Genomic DNA, 20,554 nt, shown 5'->3' with positions numbered 1-20,554 from the left:
TAAGAAATCTCGGGTCGGGTCTTACAAAATCTTCCATGATTTCTAATCAAGAAAAAGCCTACAACAACATCTCAACAACGACTCAACATTATGGCCTCTCTAATAGTTTTCTGTCTTCAAATGAAGATATACTTCCACACCCATCTTCATTGCCTCCTTGAAAGAGGAAGCTCCTATGGGAAGGATCATGAACCCCTTATAAACAACAAATTGATTAGAATGCAATTAAGACAAAAGCGGTTTCAAATAAAAACAAGGCCCAATTGAAAGGACTAATCAACATCAAAAGGCAAAAGAAGATGAACTGTATTTGATACACTAGGCATATAGACATATCCAAACAGCTTTAGTGGGCCCTGCTTTATACGGTGTACAAACAAAAAAGAGTAATTCTTTGATATCATGGCAGGATGTGATGGTTCATATGCATGCACTTGAAGATTGTACATGTGGCTTACAGTTAATTAAAATTAAACAATACAAATCATGGGTCCCACCTTAGATGGGTCTAAACAAAATATTAGACTAATCCAATGATTATACCAAATATCCACTAAATTAAAGGTTAGGATCATTCAATCAATCTGATTGGGAGTTTGTCCAAAGTGGGCCTACTGATTTGGACGATTCAAATTGAATTATAAAATGGAAGGTTTAAATAAAAAAGGGGGTCAACGGTCAACAAACGTCTATCAGTGATTTTCCAACGGATCTCATCTTGTGGTTATGCCCCATCTGAAGTGTGGCCACGATTTAGAGCATTGATTTGGAATACGTGTAGATCAAGTGATAGTGGCCATGTGATTTTCCACGTGCTTCTTTATTACTATAAAAACACTCGACAAGTACCATTCATGATTTCTACCAAAATGAAAAGAAAGGAACAAAAATCAAAAACAAAAAACAAAGAGTTACTGGAGCTAACCTTTGGGTTTGTGACCAAGAGGTCATCCCCCATTATCTGTACTTTGTCTCCAATCTCAGAGGTTAACTTGGAGTAATGCTCCCAGTCACAATTCTGGTCATGTCTATCTTGCTCACATCAATGAGTATGCGAGGACAGAACCTATTTCACAATCAAACCATCATATTCAGAAAAGGGGTACAGCCACAGAATATTCTGCAACCCGAGCACCATGGTGCTTTGGTAAAAACAAAAGGAACTTCAAGAAACTTGAAACCAAAGTCTTACATTAACAAATAATCACTGCATAAATAGACAAACAAGAAGAAAGGCTCGCTCGGTTTCATCAAGCAAAAAGAATTTCCGAAGAACAATGGCCTCCCAAATCCAAAACTGGAAACTCAAGACTCTAAAAAGTTGAAACAGTCAACCTTCCCAGATAGAGAATATATCAACATCGGAACATAAAGAAGGAAAGAAAGCTTACAAAATCCTTGAAAATGCTTGACAGTTCTCTTGGAGAGTCCACTGATCTTTGACCAATGAACTGGGTAGCTTTAATAAACTCTCTAATGTTGGATAATGAGTCCATTATGTCCTTGTTTATTTAAGAATCATCAACATCATGTTGTCCACATTTATTAATGTGAAAAAGGAAGCGTGATACAACACAAACTCATTGTTAAGAAAAAAATATGACAAAGTCGCAAAAAAAAAGAAGAAGAAGAAGAAGAAGAAGAAGTAAACATGAGCAAGTACCTGTGAAAGTGTTGCATGATTATTCACAGGTAATCTTGCAACATATTGATGTACCAGTTAGATTCCAACTGGAAGGCAAGCAAATAGTAATGAAATATAATTATGGAATTAACTATTTAGTATTTATGAAAATGGCTTTCTTAGGTTAGCAATTAAAGTATTTTCACTAATTGTTGCTTTTGCATTTATGTTGAGGCATGTTAAAATCTGTCCTCTTTGTTGTGTTATCAGTGTAGTATTTTTCAAGTTTGTTATTTGTGGTATTACTACAATGTCAGTCTTTATTTTGGAATCAGATTTGGGATCAATATCATCATAGGCTTAACATTAGCATTCCCGTCGGAAAGGCATCTCCAATCCCACAATGGATGACCCATTGAACGATATGCAAATGAGGAAACAATTTACATTGTAAAGATGCCCATATAATACGAATTAACATTAGTACGACGGTTCAAGCAATCCATTGCTATGCCATGGAAAATGAGCATGGTTTGAATAATCGCATTTTGAATTGCCTTTACATGTCTTCAAAATTGTCGATTGGCAGACTGCACAGAGGATAATCAATGGATGTTGTTACATGGAAAGCAATTACCATGGGATATTGATCCATGTTTGGCAGAGCTGCTCTTGGAATTTCCTCTGAAAGATCCAGGCCATCCATCAGGTGGGCCGACCATTAGTGTTCCTCAACTAAACTCTCCCTAAAATCAACATAAAACACCCAAAATCATAACTCGAAATCTCATTTCCAGAGCTCTGGATGCAATTTCCATCCAAAACTCAACAAATTACCAAAATAAATTTGTAAAATCCAACAGGTTGAAGTACTACAATAACGAGATCAGAAATCATCGTAAATCGAAGCTCGAAAATGCATTTTTAGAGCTTCAAATACAAATTCTATCCCAAATCAACAAAATATAAAAACAAATGCGGAAAACCTACCGATCTAAAATTACATCTCAAAAAGTGATGGTGTAGATATCATGAACATATATGAATACAATACAATATAGAAAAATATTAAAAAAAGAAGAGAAGAAAATCGAAACCCTAGATCTAGAAAGCTTTGAGAAATGAAAAATGTCTGATTTAGAATCTTAGATCTTACATAGAGAGAGAGAGAGAGAGAGAGAGAGAGAGAGGGAGGGTACCTGTGTTGCTTTCTGGAAGAGAGAGAGAGAGAGAGAGATGAGTGTTTGGGTATGAACGATTTTGCATGAACCACTACCATTTTACAACCATGCTGATGCATGCCCATATATTCCATGAACCAAACTACACCCTGTTATAGAGACCACATCAATGCCACATCCGAATGAACAATGTCAGATTAAGAATTCTAACAGCTTGAAACTCTTCGCATGTCGTTTTGAAGAAAAGGGAACTTAATATTTAAAAAAAAAGAAGAAGAAGAAGAGAAGTAGCTAAAATGTTTCTTTAATATTGCAGTCAGGTAAAGCAAACAGGTCACCAAGCAACTGCACTGCTTTCAGCTGAACATCCAACTGATTTGTCTGCAGAAGTTGAAACTTGAACAGTAAGAACCAGTTTGTTGGACTAAAATGATCTTGCAAAGCAGTAGTGAAATGAATAAAGTTTTAAAATCTAACTATGAAAGAAAAATCATCTAAAATTTGCAGAGCAAATGATAGCAATGTATATTACAACTAGAATCACGTTGCAAGTTTCGCTAAAAGAAAAAGCAACTCCTAAAAGTTTTTTTTTTTTTTCATAAATTGCACAATTTGTCAATTTGAATTGGTAAAATATATGGTTTAGGATTAAGAATCATAGAATTACAAACTAGATGAGAAGAAACTTCCCTATGAACATGGATAGATCATGACTGTCCATTCTCTACAATCATGTGGAAGGATCTGAAACCATAAAAGAAGAACTGAATACGAGAATTAGTGAATTTAAATTCCTATATAAAACAAAAGAGTAAAATTCAAGAAATTTGTACACTATATACCTCAATTGCAGACACGTGTCTTGCACTTTGCAATCTCAAAGAGATTTGTATCAGTTTTTAGTCTGAAACTCACCCTGCAAGACGTATAGAAAGAAACAAAGTATGACATAATAACATCATTTGCAATAAACACCAACAGCGAAAACGTATGCTTGGTTTTTGGTTTTTGATACAGGAGTTTCTAGATTTCATGTATCAAGGCCATCAATAACAAATCATTAAGTGCATCAAAGAATAAACTAAATTGGAAATAAACATAGTTGAAATGAAAAGAATCTGCCTCCAACAAATGAACAAGATACTTGAAGGATGAGGGCGTTGTTTTGCTTGTATGTGCTTTTTCCTGAAGTCAGTCTGTGGCTGTGGATTTTATTTTATTTATTTTATTTTATATATTTTTTTAACACGCACACACACACCCACACACTCACGCCATAGTGGGATTTCACCACCTATGGATACTCGAACCCTTGACCGGGTGTTGAAACTCATGAGTCTACCACCGGAGCAAAAGGATATGTGGCTGTGGATTAAACTGCACCTTTTTGTTGACAGAATCTAGCTTGGGAAATCAAAGAATAAGAGTTATAATGCAGTTCATCATTACCAATTGTAATTTGAACTGAAGCTAATAACAGTTCTTAGCCATACTTGGTAAAAGTTGCTAAATAAAAATGTCAGAACAATCAGCTTCGATCAAACAGAGCAAGGCCTTTTGCGACATAATAAAAGTCCAGCTAGACACGTGTATAAAGAGCTACCTGATTGAGACATGAAATCTTTAACCCCACAGTAGAGACATCTAATACTTCTTGCTCAAACAAGTCATTTAATTTGTAAGCAACAGTGCCAAGATGATCAACAACATTAACGAGAGCTCTTATTGCATAATCTTTCAGGTTATCCAGTACCCTGATTAAGAAGTGTAATTTAGTTTTTCTTTTTTTCATTTATCAAAAAGATACAGAACCTGAAGAGTTAGTATAAGCCTCCACCAAGAGCATGTGCAGTATCCAACAATTATAATATATCCATGCTACTCATGTTACCAGAAACACAAAAAATAAAATAAAATTTAATCCTTCTCAACTGGCCATGGATTCATTCAGTTTCTTGTTTTACATTATTTTTCCAGAGATATTTTAAGAAATATTGCTTTCATGGACCAATAGCCTTTTAGTCTTTGATTGTCACAAAACTGTAAGACAAACAGAATCTTGTTGGCCATGGAAATCTAGTCAAACTGAGAACTTCCACACCTTGGCAATATTCAAATTAGGACTGCAAAGAAATTTTGAAACCTTCCAATTGAAGAGTTAGTGTCTTTTAAGTTCGATTAGACAAGTGTAGCCTTCCCAACCTTCTTGATTCATCTAGTACGTCGATTCTATCAACCATTTATAAGAAGAATGTCCCATAAAGTGCGACTAAGCGAAATTCATTCTTCTCCTTCTGTTTCAATTGATAGTGAGCGATGAAGGTGAGAATTGGAGTGCTGGGCAGCGCCAGCTTTTTTCAGGCTTTGCTCCATTCACTTCTCACTTGATATCCCTTGAAAGAAATGCAATCCAACCTCAAGGAAGAACTTTATAACTCAACTTGAGATCTGGGAATTACAAAAAGTGCGAGTTTCAAAAAGCCCTGAGGTTTGTATTTAATGTACTCTCAAATGGTAAAGAAAAACATAAATTCAATATCACAAATATATAATAAATACACATGTAATAGGATTTCTTTCATTCAGATGCTCTAAGTTCTTAAATCAATGCATTCCCAAATTACTTTCATTTTGTTCTAACAAAGCAAAAATTAGTTAATGGGTTGCCCCAATTTCCTTCAATCGGAGTAGATCTGTGTCAACTCGGCACATGTGTATGACATCCATGCCACGTATCAGGTGGAAAACAGTGTACATTATCCAACCAAAAGTTAGTCCAGAAAACCACTCAGGCCAGCCACAAATGATACATGCGTGTTTAGCAAACTTCCACAATCTCAGGTATGCTCATGGAAATTGAAGTCGTCATGCATTGAGGATATGATGTTCTGCTGATGACAGGAGAGTCACCTCAGCATAGAAAGATCATAAATAGATTTTCTTTGGTAATACACATCCAAGTGGAGAGTTTCCACGTGGTTTTCTTTTCTTTTCTTTTCTTTTTTTTTTCTTTTTTTTTTTTTTTTAAAGTTTGTCCAAGTATGCTAGATTTTCCAGCATGGATTTTCTTGGGCATGAGTCTGTTTCTATGGTAAGTATGCTTCTCTATGCATAAATATGGCAATGTTTATCGCTTAAAATGGGTTTTGAATGTGGTTGTGGGCTTACCCAATAGGTTTCTATTTGGGAATGGCTATAGTTATTGTTAAACATTAAGTTTTCATCAGCATGGGTGGAAAGCGGGCTTTGGACATGGACTATGTTGGATATGTCATATGTGTATTTGGACATGGTCACTTTCATGTCATATGTGGTTTTTTTTTTTTTTTTTTCCTTCATTTTTTCACGTATATTTACTGTATGGAGAGAAAATGGTATTAGTATTTCGGGACATTACTAGACATTTACATATACCAGGCGGAGTGCAATATATGGGTGAATAGTTACAATGGAACACGCCCTGCAAGACATGCTATGGTCTGTCACAACAACTGCCGAAATGCTTGGCTTTTAGCTTGTTTTTCAAAGCAATTTCACCTTGATGACCTAAGCCTGGCCCATATGTTTCAACGCAAGACAAGTACTTAATACCTGTTCAGACCATTGAGGAGCAACTATAGCATAGGACTGGTTTTAGTCAAAGTGCATAGATGGGTTTGGATGGACAACGGACTCAATCCAAATGAATTTAGTGGGCGTCCTTTTCTGGATATGTGTTGCATGATTTTGTCCTTTGATGGACTTGGGCTGGATTCAAGCTAGAACGGTAAGCAGCTTGCCTGGAGTTTCCTGCAACGCCTGTTACATGAAGATTTCAATGCAGGGTGTTTCCACTCCCACTGTTTCATGGGGTGTGGCCCGCTTGGTTGTTGGATATAACTCCTTTTTGGGCTGTCATCCTAACATGATCTGGTGAAACTCATGGACAGAGTGGATTTTACACTAACATAGAATTGTCAATATGTCAGGCAAAATATTATTTTTATAGGCCCGGCCCTAGGGAGACAACATTTCATAATTTAAAACCAAACTAGCCAAAAACCATTACAGTCCCAATCGAGTTGGATAAAAAGACGGTTAAAGATCCAAAATGACTTTATTGAACTCCAACCCACTCCTGTACCAATCAGCATGAAAGAAAAAAAAAAAAAAAAAAACGCTTCAAGGTAATACTCTCAGCAAACAGAGCTTCAACTAGGGTTCTATTACAGCTGATTTCATCATCCAAACAGATATTCAAAACAGAGATTCAAAACCAAAATGAACACAAAAATCAAAAGGAAACATTACCTCTTCAGATTGGCAACAGGTGGGAGCTCAACAACATTCTATTGCTATTGATGACCGGAGATGTGGCAGGGTTTCAACGGTTGGTGGATGCAGTGTTAGGATTGCAGATCGAGAGTCAGAGAGGGAGAGGGAGAGAGAGGGAGAGGGAGATCGCGTGAGAGAGAGAGAGAGAGAGAGAGAGAGAGAGAGAGAGAGAGAGAGAGAGATGAGGGTTTTATCGGATTTGGGAAACAACGCAAGGATCAAATGGGCTGTGACCCTAGACAGAGATATATCCAAGTGCTACCTAGGGTTATGTGGGGTCCACGGAGATGATCTTAATCAAATCCACTCCGTCCATATCTTTTCAAATATAATAATTAAATAGGATCTTAAAAATCAGGAAGATCCAAAACCTAAGTGGGACACACCAAAAAAGCAGTTCGAACAGCAACCTCAACCATTAAAAAGTTGATTGGAGTCAGAAATTTGAAAACGGTTCCAAATCGTGGCAAATTAGATATGGTTTAAAACCATTTTAAAACCAAATCCTTAGTTGTTCCAGATCCATGATTTTAGTGTAGTGTTGCTTGATGGTGCACTCTGTCCAACAATGACATGCGCTAATGAAAAATTCCCATGTACAAGTAGTTTTCATACAGGGGAGTCATTACACTATGCCAAAATCGTGAATTTGTGATGCACCAAAACCGTTGTAAAACTAAATAAACGACGGATTTTGTCCGTCACTTGGTCCGTAGCTGTTTTCCGGGTCGTAATTTTTTTTTGCGACGAATTATATCCGTCGTTAATCTGCAACGAATAAGGTCCATCGTAGATTACTGACAGATAAGATCCATCACTAAAATTCGAAACAACCCACGCGAATTATTCGTCATTAAAGATATTGGCGACAACTAAGAACCTAGGACAATTTAATCAAAAATGTAAAATCTGCCTGAACCTGGATTGTCAATCATCGGAGCCTTCCATTTTCCCTACTAGTTGGGGTTTTTAATTTGCTGTCAATGGATGAAATAGAAAATTCAAAATCATGGTACCTAAAACTCAATATTTATCTGGATTGGCATTACTAGTTCACAAACCTTTGGGTTCCATGGACCCTTGTATTCAGGATTTGGAATGGTTGGAGCTGTCCATTCACCATCTTCTTCATCATCTCAGTCTTCTGGCTGCAGCAAACCAATTCAAGTGAAACATACATGCAAGGAAGCAATTAAGCAAGTCATTCATAAACTGGTGTGCTTCTAGGGAATTGTATTTGTTAAGATTGGGTTGTATTATAACACATGAAAATTATAAATCAGCTACCTTTTTGGCATCAGCATTGGGTATCTCTTTGGGAATGTCATCGTACCCCTTGTCAAACAGAAAGAATCAGTAAGTCCCTTTGTAAAGGAATGTTTCCTGAAAGTTCAGTCAGTCCCTTTGTGAAGGAATGTTTAGAAGGAGAAGACTCAACATTACACATGCAAGAGTTTCAACAAGATATGTACGTCACTGAAAACACCCTATTCTGCAGTTTGAATGAGGATCAGTTTGGTTGGGGTTGACCCGAAACTAATGTTGTAGCCCTATTGAAATATGCCATTAAAAACTAATTAAAAATAACCATGGGTAAATCCGAACTTCAATATGGAAAAATAACCATGGTTAGCCTTTCACCGAAGATCTCCTTAAATGGAAAAAATCTTAAGCTGATCTACTGTGGAAATAGAAGATATATAAAGGTTCCTCGTTGTACTCAACCGAAAGAATGTACAATACCATTTGGGCCTGGGGTTCATTGCTCAGTTATCCAAATTGCACTATGCTTTCAGCCGAAAAAATCATGAAGTTGCTAATTGTTTTTTCCCTTCGTCCATGTTTGGGTGATCTTAAGAACATGTTGGATGACAAATAAACATCACTGTGGACGCTAGTAAGGTTTCAATATCATTATTGCAATTGTTTCTTATGGTGTAGTCCACTAGAGCTTTGGATATATGAGCTCAACCCTAGTATTATCTACTACATACTAGTAACATACAACCAATATTGGGGCAAGTTCATGTCCCCCTAAATAAGATATCCTCCATTGATAACATATATATATATATATATATATATTATAAGTTCTTTATTTTCATTTAAATTCGCAAATACATTCATCATCCATCCAACTATTAACAACATTTATAAAAAATAAAAAATATCCAACCAACTCTTTATAATAATTTTCAACTTAACCTACTGGGAACCATCATACACCGTAATATCTTACGGCAGAGCGGGTTATGAGGAGTTTGTAACGCCCCGAAAATTGATGGTCGAGCAAAGCTCAACTCTCGAGTTCCAACGTACCACTTATGCAACATAGATAATGATGATTAAATGTTGTCCATATCAGTGCGTTAAACATGAGTGGGATTACACTAAAACAGCATATCATACTCCAGAGTTAATGAATTTGGGCAAGCGGAAGACTAAGATAGATATGTAAAGTATATAAGAGTTTCTCAATCCCTAGAGTATGAGTATGTTACCAAGTTGAATGTAAACATGAATTGTTCCAAAATTTACAAAATATTAAAGTGTGAATATCCAACTAATCCATATTCCCGTAATCCCGATGACGCAAAAAGAGCCATAGAAGTGAAGAAAGTTTGGAGGAGGAGATGGGTTGGTAGGTTTTGGGGTTTATGAGACACAAAGATGGATTTGCGTGCTCAAATGAGAGGAAATAGGGAGATAGAAGGTGGTAAGTGATGGGTTTTGAGGAAAATGGTGGAGGTGGGTATGTATTGTAGAAGAAGAAGAAGATATGAGAATGGAAGGGAGATTTGAGAAGAAAAATCAGATTTTGGAGGGGTTAGACGGGTTTAGAAGCTAGGTGGGGGTGAAATGAAGCATTAGAGGGGAAATAGGGTGGTCCCACACGTGGGGGGGACCAACATGTGTGTGTGAGGGGCGGCGGGCCACCAGACCCGCGGGCCCGCTAGACATAGGTGCGGTGGCACCGCGGTCTGTTGGACCGTGGGCGATGGCGCCGCCCTGGGGGCGGTGGCTTCCCCCTCTCGGGGTGCCGAAAATATGCAGGGGACCCCCTGGGTCCCACCAATTTTCGTGGTTTGGGCCCCCTCGTCCGTTTGAGGCGGTTTTGGGTTCCATCTTACACATTCACGTTTTTCGGGTCATTTGAGTGTGGGACTTGCCAAATCATCGTCCAAACCCATCGATTAACGATCTTAAAAGGAGTTGGGACCATTTCACATGATCACAGACGTATACGGGTCACATTTCAACGGTCAGTTACGCCCGTCGGTGAAACTTGGGATCCTATGATCATTTCTACGTTTTATCGCCCCCACCTAAGTCAAAATGCGTTAATGAGCGTCGTGTTACCATAACCCAGGTCCAGTTTAATCCAAATCATGCTCTAATACCAACTTGGAACGCCCCGAAAATCGAGGGTCGAGCAAAGCTCAATTCCCGAGTTCCAATGCATCACTTATGCAACATAGATAATGATGATTAAATGTTGTCCATATCAGTGGGTTAAACATGAGTGAGATTACACTAAAACAGCATATCATACTCTAGAGTTAATGAATTTGGGCAAGCGGAAGACAAAGATAGATATGTAAAGTATATAAGAGTTTCTCAATCCCCAGCGTATGAGTATGTTACCAGGCTAAATGTAAACATGAATTGTTCCAAAATTTACAAAATATCAAAGTGTAAATATCCAACTAATCCATATTCCCGTAATCCCAGCGACACAACTCTAGGTCTACATAGACCCACCTGAGAGTTGCACGTAGAACTTGTCATCGAAGAAGTCCGGCTCCATCGCATAAACCTCGCCATAATCTGCATCTAAAAAAGAGTCTGGTTAGTGTTTTAAAACACTGTCCTAGAGTGGGAGTGAGTGATCAACTCAGTGGTACTATAAGGCAAAGGTTAACATGTTATCAATTCAGTCGAACAGTAATGATAAAGCAGTACAACAATCATATCCTAAGTACTCTTGTTAATGTAGGAATGGTATACTGTAATGATGCATGCCCTCGCCTGCAATCCCTCAGCGACCTCATCTCATGATCGCGCATGGCAAACTCCCTAAACGTGCGCTTCCTCGCTAAAGCACATGCAATGAGGTGCATGGTCGTGTTAGCCAAGTAATTTATTAGGCTTATTCATAAAGCAGATTCGAAAAGTTAAGGTACCTCCCTTTATATCACTTACCTAAACAATGATTCATCTAAGGTCGTCAATCCTAGTTAATCACATACGATAGGCAAGTTGTAGGGCATCACCCCTAATGAAAAGCAGTGGATAAGTAAGTTCACGAGTTTACATTCGAAGACACTACGGAGAGGCTCGTCACCTCATCGTAGGCCTAGTTTATACTCGAGGTCACTACGGGAAAGCTCATTACCTTAACATAGACTGATAGCTCGAATACAGTATCCCATACCACTGTATTCGGCTCACGAGTTTAGGTTGCTCATTGGTCACTATAGGGAGACTCGTCACCCCAGCGTAGGCCAACAGCTCTACCACGGTATCCCATACCACCATGCCCGCCTCATGAGTCTTAGCAGATCGTGATACCATGGTTGAAATGGGCTTTACTGTGGTAAGGGGTACCTTAGATTCAAGCAGTAGTGTCCATACATGGTAAACACATAATAGGCCAATCGGGTTACTTGACAAGTGCGATTGGTACGAGCGTACGTTAAAGTGATTGACATAGAGCGTGTAAGCACTCCATGTGGCCTAACCACTGTCGACAATCACCGTACGACTCAGATTCCTCGAATGTATCTAACGTGGCAAAACTAGTTCGGCCGCTCAAACGGGAACCGTTACCGATTGCCTAGACTACGAAGTAGTCCCAATCATACTCAAATGCAATAAGGAATCACATATGCTACTCATATCAGCATTTAACAAACAATACAAACATAAATCTCATTTAAGCATTTTATCAAACACATTAGACAAGTTGACATACATATGTATTTCATCCACAAATCATATAGTGACAATTTACAATACATGAAGAAAACTATTCATATGACTAAGGAAACTAAGAATCCTGTCTCAATACACTTAATAAGTACAATCCATCAACAAAATCTCATTCAGACATTTTAGCAAACACTTAGACTACACATTGCCAAATATATAGACTAGACTTGTTACAATATGAATTATAGCAATTCATTTCATAACATCGGTTATAAAGTATATAACATACATGTATTTAAGACTAGAACTTACTATAAGTACAAATCAGGATTTCACATTCATTCAAACATTTCAACAAACACATAGGATGCATTTTATATTTACATATTTCACACATGTGTAGTTTATTAAAAACGTCGTAACTCATATCATATGACAGCAATCAAGTCAGACACAAATTATTGCTAACATTGAAAGCCTTGAAAACCATAACCTAAACGTTCACCTTTCGTCAGTATGCCCGTTACGAACTTGGTTCGTACACTACGCCTCCGTCTACAGAACAATAGTTACTTGAATAACGAAATAGGTTAGCTATTTCACCGATTCCCCTATTTGGATTCCTAAAACGAGATTGGGGTTAGGATTCCTTACCCAAATCGAAGCTAGGATTGTTGGTGTAGCGATGGTGGGGTGGTGATTCGGTACGTGGAGTAGTGGGAGTGAATCCCAGCAACGATCCACATATCTCTCTCTCTTCTCCTCACTCTTTTCTCCTCTTTTCTCTCTTCTCTCTCCTAGGGTTAGAGAATTCGTATGGAATGAGAGAGGGGTGGTTTAAGGGCATTATATAGGCTCAGAACTGATGTTAATGGCCCTAGGGCCATTGTATACTTAGGTTATAGCCAAAGGGTGCCTATTTTTGATAAACAGGGCCCTTAGGAAGGTCCATTTCTCACCTAAGTCATGGAGTAAGTTCCCTGACCATGGATCTAAGCCAGGTTATGAGTTCGGTCCAATCGGATTTGTGGATCGTCCGTGGAGGACCTGTATCAGTTCAACGGTCATCGTCACTCGATCAGGGCCACAAGTATACTGACATGTGTAGGGAAATTTCCCTGATCCATGGGTAAAGTTTGGTCAGAAACTGACGGTCTGAAACCTTCAATTTCGCCCGCTAGCGAATGATCCAATTTACTTAAGTATGAGTTCATTTTCTAAAGGTATTCGTGTTTCTCACACACTTCGCTCCAGGCTCAAGTTGTGCGTTTCTGGATACTATTTGGCTCTATTCCCATGATGGTTGTCAAGCCCAATAAGGCGGTCATAACCTTATAGTTTCACGATAATCGGACTTTCAACGCGCGGTCCAGGTCCGATACGGAGTTTTAATGTGCTCCCGAGAGCAACTGGGTTTTGGGATTTCTCCTAGGTTCTAGAGTAATGTTGAGTTAGTGATTCTAATGGTTTTGGATCTTGCAGTTCGTATAGATAGTGATTCAAGATAATTCACTGATTAATTTAGTTTATTACTTAATTAGTTTTCGTCTAATTTCTAAAGGATTCGCTCATTAAAGATTTGTGCCTGAGGTGGTACTCGAGTCTTTGTACGGATTTTTTCGAGACATTACAGAGTTTCAAGTTGACCCTGACGACAGCATATAAATGAAGCGATAAAGATATAAATGATTCAAGATTAATTTAAGGTTTCGAGAACTTACATCTACCTCACTCTTATTGCTGCTTATGTACCTAATGTTCGGAAGATTGGGATCAAGCCACTATATAGTTCTTGATATTTAAATCAAAACATTTTACGCATAAGCAGAGAAAAAATCAAAACAAATCATAATAGAAATATGTGTACCTTATGTTACGCATAAGAAGATGAAAAGGTGAAATAAATCACAACATAAATCTGTGTAGATTAGTCAAGCAAAACTACTAAATAATTTAAGATAAATATTTAGTCAAATAATATCCAAAATAACCTTAAACACAATCCACATGTCTTGACCAAATTTAAAAAGTATGTTCTTGACTTAAGAAAAGTTTTAAGTAAACCTCTTTAATATTTATGTTTTCATCAGCACTCTAAGCCAAACGAGAACACCCACGTCGCAATCGGCCAACGTCTTGTCCCCAACATCATCGAACATATCCGCACTGGGAACTTCAACAACATATAATATTAGTTTGACGCAATCTTGAGGGATGCCTACATTATCTCTAATCAGCCGCCTACGTGCAACAACTTGACTACAAATATCTGTCAAACGAAAATTTTGTTCCACCCATGGAGGTGGAGGTGGAGCTGAATCTTCACGACGACTCGAGGTCTCGCCAGATCGAAAATGCACCTACAACAAATATTTTTTTTTTAATGGACAAAATAATGACTATACATTATTCTTTAATTGATAAAATACCTGAGATCCAGCAATGGTAGGAGAGCATTGCATTGGTTGAACTAGACTATTTAATTGATTCTGAAAATCAACCATACGCTCTCCAATGCTGGATAAAATGTTCTGGCACACGTTGATTTGCTCGTTCATCTTGTTTTCCATTTGTTGTTTGAACTCATTCATCGATGCTTTAACCTCAGCAATTTCGCTCTTTCCTTCTCTAATTTCATTAATGTAAGGGGTTGAAGCAATAATAGTAGTTTTTGAAATATGACCCAACCCCATAACATGGAAATATTTTATGCTTTCCTAAATTTCCACTAGTTCTCATTCATTCCAATCCAAACACCCCCAATGGAAACTATAGGCTCATGAAGTGCAAAATGAAATCTAATGGACTGTATGAATTTAGTACTTAATTTTCAGACTTCAACCATAATTATCAAACAAGTTTTTTGACTTTAGATTTCAGATTCGGGCTTCAGATTTCATATTCAGGCTTCAGATTTCAGTCTTTAGACTTCAGATCTAACAAACGAGGCCTAAAATTACCTGCACAATGCTTACCACAACTAGACGCGAAATAAAAACCAGGAGATGGAAAAGAAAAGAAATGAAAGTGAAAAAAAAAAAAAACTATTCTCCAGTAACCCTAAGGGCCGGTTTGGATGGCAGTCCTAAAATGATTCTTCTGAATACAAGTTTCTATGTGAATGATAATTTTGAATATCAGTTTCTGAAAATTGATTTTATCTGAAATTGATATAGTTGTTCTTCTCTGAAACCATATGTATATGTAACAAGGAAGGTTTCTAAAATCATATTGGGCACATTGTAGATGGACCATGCACATGGCATAGATTTGTGGCCATATATTTTGCGGCCATTTTAAAAATGGCGATAACTTTGCTACCAGTCCCATGTAGATGGCCATAGCCTGTTGTAATCCAGACCATTTAAGTCGCTAAACCAAATGTGGACAAAATAAAACCAAAAAATTACTGCAGAATTTCCATTTAATTTTGTCCTTGGAATTGAGATTGCTCACTAACGTAGTTTCAAGCACAGCTTTGATAGTCATCAATTAGATGGCTAGAATGTTCTGATCAGTGTGATTTTAGAGATGACCCATCCAATGTGCCCCACAATTTGAATGGTCTAGAAGGTCATACATGAGTGCCACATGCGAGGAGGATGAGTCACCAAACATTTGAAAATGGCGATGCACTATCACAAGATCTAGCCCAAGATGTTTCAGTTTGAATAATCAAGCTTAGGTATGCCAAAGTGAAGGATATTTGACTATTGAAAATAATCTCTCCTAATCATACTACGCATTCATCTATTTTCATGCATTTTAGGCCACCTGATTAGCAGACCAACTTAAACTTTGGGTCAGACCATCTACAAGGTGGGATGGAACTGACGGATGGGTTGGACCTTTGACACGTGTGATAGTAGCACACGTATTGTTATGTACAAGGGCTGCCTTGTGACACGGGATTGTCACAACTGAATTAGCCAGAGAGAGCTGTGAAAGGGAGATAGATGCCTTTGCTTCTTTTTTATTTTCAATAGTAAAAATACAGAAACCAATCCATTGATGGGTTTGTTTTTCAATAGTAAAAATACAGACAAACCAATCCATTGATGATTGATTTCCATGGTGAGCATTCAATCCCTGCCGTTTCCTATGGGTGCTATGGCCCACAAGTTTTAGATCTACCTCATTTTTTGGGCTGATGTGGCCCATAGAGCTTACGCCAAGGTACTCCTAGGCAGGAATCGAAGTCCCAGAAAAAATCGAATCCACCCTAAAATCCAAAAAACCCTAAATCGGCATTGAGAGAGAGAGAGAGAGAGAGAGAGAGAGAGAGAGAGAGAGAGAGAGAGATACCTCAACGTTCCTGGAGATTTAAGCCTTCAACCACATATTCAGAGACAGAAAGAGGGCGTGCGTGGGTAGGGTGGTCGGCAACAGGATCTTGGGTGGGGATAGACAGAGAGAGACAGTGGGAAGAGAGATAGAGAGAGGAGGGAGAGAGATCGACAGGAAGGGAGGGAGGAAGGAGAGATCTATAGGAAGGGAGAGAGGAGAGAGGAGAGCGTATGAGAGAGTGGTTGAAACAGAGACTGGTTAGGGCCGGCGCCCGAACTAGTCCTCAAAACTCAAAATGTTTGAGAGAGGGGGCTGGGTGACGTCAGCAAGTTTTGTGGGTCCTATCATGAGGTATGTTTTATATCCAAACCGTCCATCCATATGGCAAGTTCGTCATAAGGCTTGAGACAAAAATAAGACAGATCTAACTATCAAGTGGACCACACGATCAAAAGCATGTGGGGGATTAAATGTCTACCATTGAAACCCTTTTGGGGTCACAGAAGTTTTGGATCAATATGAAATTTGTTTTTCTTCTTCATCCAGGACTTTGTGACCTTATGAACAAATTGGATGGAAAATAAAAGTTATGGTGGGCCCTACAAATTTTTTACCGGTGAAAATCATCACCCCTGCTGGTATTTGTGGTGTGGTCCATTTAATCTTTGGATATGATTCTTTTTTTTTGGAGAATTCTCTAAAATGATCTCGAAAAATGGATGAACAGTGTGGGTTGATCCCAAATTTTCAGTAAATCCAAAACTCAAATGGACCATGCCACACGAAACAATGTGGAATAATGATTTCCACTGTTAATACCTTCCTTGGGCCCACAGTCATGTTGATTTGTCATCCAACCTGTTCATAATATCAAAAAGATATGGATGACAGCTTGATCCAAAACTTCTATGGCCTGCAAGAATTTTTCAATGGTAGAGGTTCAATCACACTATTTCCTGTGGTGTGGTCCACTTGAGCTTTGGATATGCTTCCTTTTTGTTCTTTAAACCTAAAATTATCTATTAACATAGATGAAGAGAGTGGATAAAATAAATAAATAACGGTGGACTCCACAGAGTTTACTCAATATGCTAAGGGTACTGAATAACTCACCTAAATGTAGTGGAGAGGGGTTTTCTTAAAACATTCATAATCATATATTGAGCCCACCTAAATGTGATTCACATATCCAGCCCACTCATTATGTGTGTCCCACTTGGATGAGGGGTCAAACCAAGTTTCAGCCGCATCTAAAACTCATGTGGGCCCCACCAAGTGCTTTTATATTTTTTAGGATGCCTTCACATAGTTTTAGATGGTATGGCTCACCTGAGTTTCGTATACAGATGATTTTTGAGATATCTCATAACCTAAAGGGGACACATCAAATTCACGATGTTAATGTTTGACACACATCATGATGGGGCCCACAAAACTTACTAACATCAATTCTTAGGTTCTCACAAAATTAGTAAGTTGGGTCACAATTTTGACCAAAATATTTGGCCCATTTTACATGTCCGGTCCATTCACTCTTTTTTACTGATCAATACCTTCAATTGGACTAGTTACTCGCCCCGATCAGGCTACATATGAGAAAGATATTGGGCATACAAGATTCATCAACAATTTGAGTGAAATTTGATTTAAACATATGAAGTTATTTACTCTTCAATTTGGACTGATTAGATTGTCCAAAAACGGTTAAAGGTTCAATTAGTGGATGTGCCTAATAATTTAGTAAAAAATGTTTTTTTTTCATAGATAAATCTCAATTTCCATTTAAAAATCACATTTTTTTCAAAATGTATATTTTTTTACTCTTAATTTTCTTTGAAAACTTTTAACGAAATATCATTTTTATTATCAAATATTTCAAAAAAAAATTAAAATACAAATTTTGAATTTTTATTTTCAAGATCTCAAAATTTTTCTCAAATTTTAATTTTTTTTCTCAAAAATTTCAAAATGCTGATTTTTTTTCCTTCAAAAGCACCATTTAGTTTTCAACTTTTCAATTTTCTTTTTTAAAATGATATATACATATTCAAAATCTCAGTGTTTTTATAAATAACCTTTTCTTTTAATTTCAATTTTTAAACATTTTCAATTATTTTTCAATATCAAAAATTTTCAATTTCTTTATTTTCCTTTTCAAAATGTCTGTTTTTTGTTAAAGTATCGATTTTTTAATATCATTTTATATTAAAAATTTCAATTCTATCGAACTTCTCCATTTTTTTAGAAGCATTTTTTTCGAACTTTAAAAAATCGATACTTTAACAAAACACAGACATTTTGAAAATCAATTTTTATCGAACTTTTAAAAGCAATTTTTATCGAACTTCTCAATTTGATTTTATTTTTCAAAATAAAAACTCTCATTTTCTTTTTCAAAATATTTTCATTTTTCTAAGTTGTCAAATTTTCCACATTTTTAAAAATCTTTTTAATTTTCTTTTTCAGGATATTATTTTTTTCTCAAAATTAAATTCTTTTTTACAAAATTATCAACTTTATTCAATATTCTTTTTTTTCCCAAAAAATAGATTTTTTATTAAATCACGATTTTTCTTTTTCAAAATCTCAAAATTTCTCAAACATTGTTAAAATTTTTAAACTTCTCAATATTCTTTTTCATGTGATATTACAAATCATTTAAATATTAGTTTTAAATAAAAAATATAATAATAATTTCCACTCATTTGATATAAAAACAAAATAAAAAATTCTTTGCATTCAATCAATTGTTAAAAAATAATCTTAGATACAAATATGTACAATTAAACCACTGAAATTTTATTAAAAAACGATTCTTAGACTATAAAAAAAAAAACAGAATTTTCCACCATATTCAAAAAAAAAAAAATGAAAAAAACAAATGTTTAAGGCAAAAGTCCTCTTACGACGGACCATGATCCATTGCAAAAGTAACTAAAAACCGTCGCTGACTGCTATTTTGGGCGATAAGTTGCAACTGATCATATTCCGCCACAAAATCAAAATCTGTGACGCATTAAATTTGTCACAAATTTACGACGGATCAAAATCTGTCGTAAATCTGTCGTAATTCAGATTTTAGCGACGGATTTCGGTTCGTCGTGAAATTTTGTGACTTCTGAACTACGAATTTTCTAGAAAAATGGTATTGGCGATGGACATTTTAGCGACGGATTAATTCCATCTTTAAAACAAGCAGTTTTTGCGACGGATAAAATCTGTCGCAACATCTGTCGCAAATTCACCATTTTGGCATAGTGACTCTGACTGTGCATGTCATCCGTCAAGTACATATAATGCTTGCTCTTGCTCCAGTGGTAGACTCTTAGGAGTTTCAACACTTGGTGAAGGGTTCGAGCACCCATAGTTGGTGAAATCCCATTTAGGCGTGAGTGTGTGGTGGTGTGTGCATGTTGAAAAAAAAAGAAAAAAGAAGAGGTACACTGCTTTCTTATTGATAGCACATCTTTATTGCACAGGGCCTGCATCTATGTTACATGGATGGCGTTGAATTGCTTATAAGCCTTGATTACGGCCATGGTCCTCTTATAATAACCCTTGGGTGTGGTTGAATGAAAAGCGTCGTATGCATGTAAATGTAAAGCCCTTGGTAAAAGCAAATATTGCCCACATGAAATGACAATGTTTCCTTTTCATTGTCGGTGCTTTTTCATTGAGCCATATCATGAGCCATATCATGGGTTACAAGCAACTCGCATCCCATGCAAACATGACAAAGCACCGCGTCTTTTGCGGGCCTTGTGCACAATAACTCATTTTATTATGACATGATAGACGACAGTGAATCGTACTCACACTTATGGATGCACGTCTCATTCTATCTAACAATATCTTTCCCAATACTTCATAAATATGCAACCATACACCCTGGCCGGTGCTCTTTAATACATCGGGCTCCACCTTGTCTTCTCTAAAGGTATCGATGTGTCAAGTTCAACCAAATGGGTACCGGAACTCTGCTTGACATTGGCCGAGTAAGGGTGTAGCTAAACCGGTCTAAGTGTGAGTAGGATAATTTTTTGAGCCCAAGTAATAAATAGGTCGAGTGTGAACACACCCCTACCTACCAATACCCAAGCCCCACCCAAACCCTATTATATATAAACAAATATATAAATAATGAATAATATAGATTTCATGTATTAAAAAAGTGGACCATCTAGATTAAACTTACCAATTATCCATTTGGACATGG

General features: G+C 37.0%; 3 long non-coding RNA genes across 3 annotated transcripts; all 3 read right to left on the bottom strand.

Moving 5' to 3' along the window:
- Positions 1 to 31: 31 nt before the first annotated feature.
- On the bottom strand, positions 32 to 1,533 carry LOC131251423 (uncharacterized). Its single transcript, XR_009173850.1, has 3 exons — positions 1,392 to 1,533; positions 926 to 1,066; positions 32 to 195 (listed from the first exon to the last, which is right to left on the bottom strand). It is a non-coding gene; the product is annotated as an uncharacterized LOC131251423 (long non-coding RNA).
- A 1,535-nt stretch (positions 1,534 to 3,068) lies between these two features.
- Positions 3,069 to 7,218, bottom strand: LOC131251424 (uncharacterized). The gene is made up of 3 exons (XR_009173851.1): positions 7,096 to 7,218; positions 4,409 to 4,559; positions 3,069 to 3,569 (listed from the first exon to the last, which is right to left on the bottom strand). It is a non-coding gene; the product is annotated as an uncharacterized LOC131251424 (long non-coding RNA).
- Positions 7,219 to 7,992: 774 nt separating this feature from the next.
- On the bottom strand, positions 7,993 to 8,533 carry LOC131251425 (uncharacterized). Its single transcript, XR_009173852.1, has 3 exons — positions 8,407 to 8,533; positions 8,181 to 8,267; positions 7,993 to 8,096 (listed from the first exon to the last, which is right to left on the bottom strand). It is a non-coding gene; the product is annotated as an uncharacterized LOC131251425 (long non-coding RNA).
- Positions 8,534 to 20,554: the final 12,021 nt, after the last annotated feature.

Source organism: Magnolia sinica, chromosome 7 (assembly GCF_029962835.1).
Source record: "Magnolia sinica isolate HGM2019 chromosome 7, MsV1, whole genome shotgun sequence".
Lineage (NCBI taxonomy): Eukaryota > Viridiplantae > Streptophyta > Magnoliopsida > Magnoliales > Magnoliaceae > Magnolia > Magnolia sinica.
The sequence above is the reverse complement of the archived record's forward strand: the minus strand, read 5'-3'. Positions and strand labels throughout refer to the sequence as shown.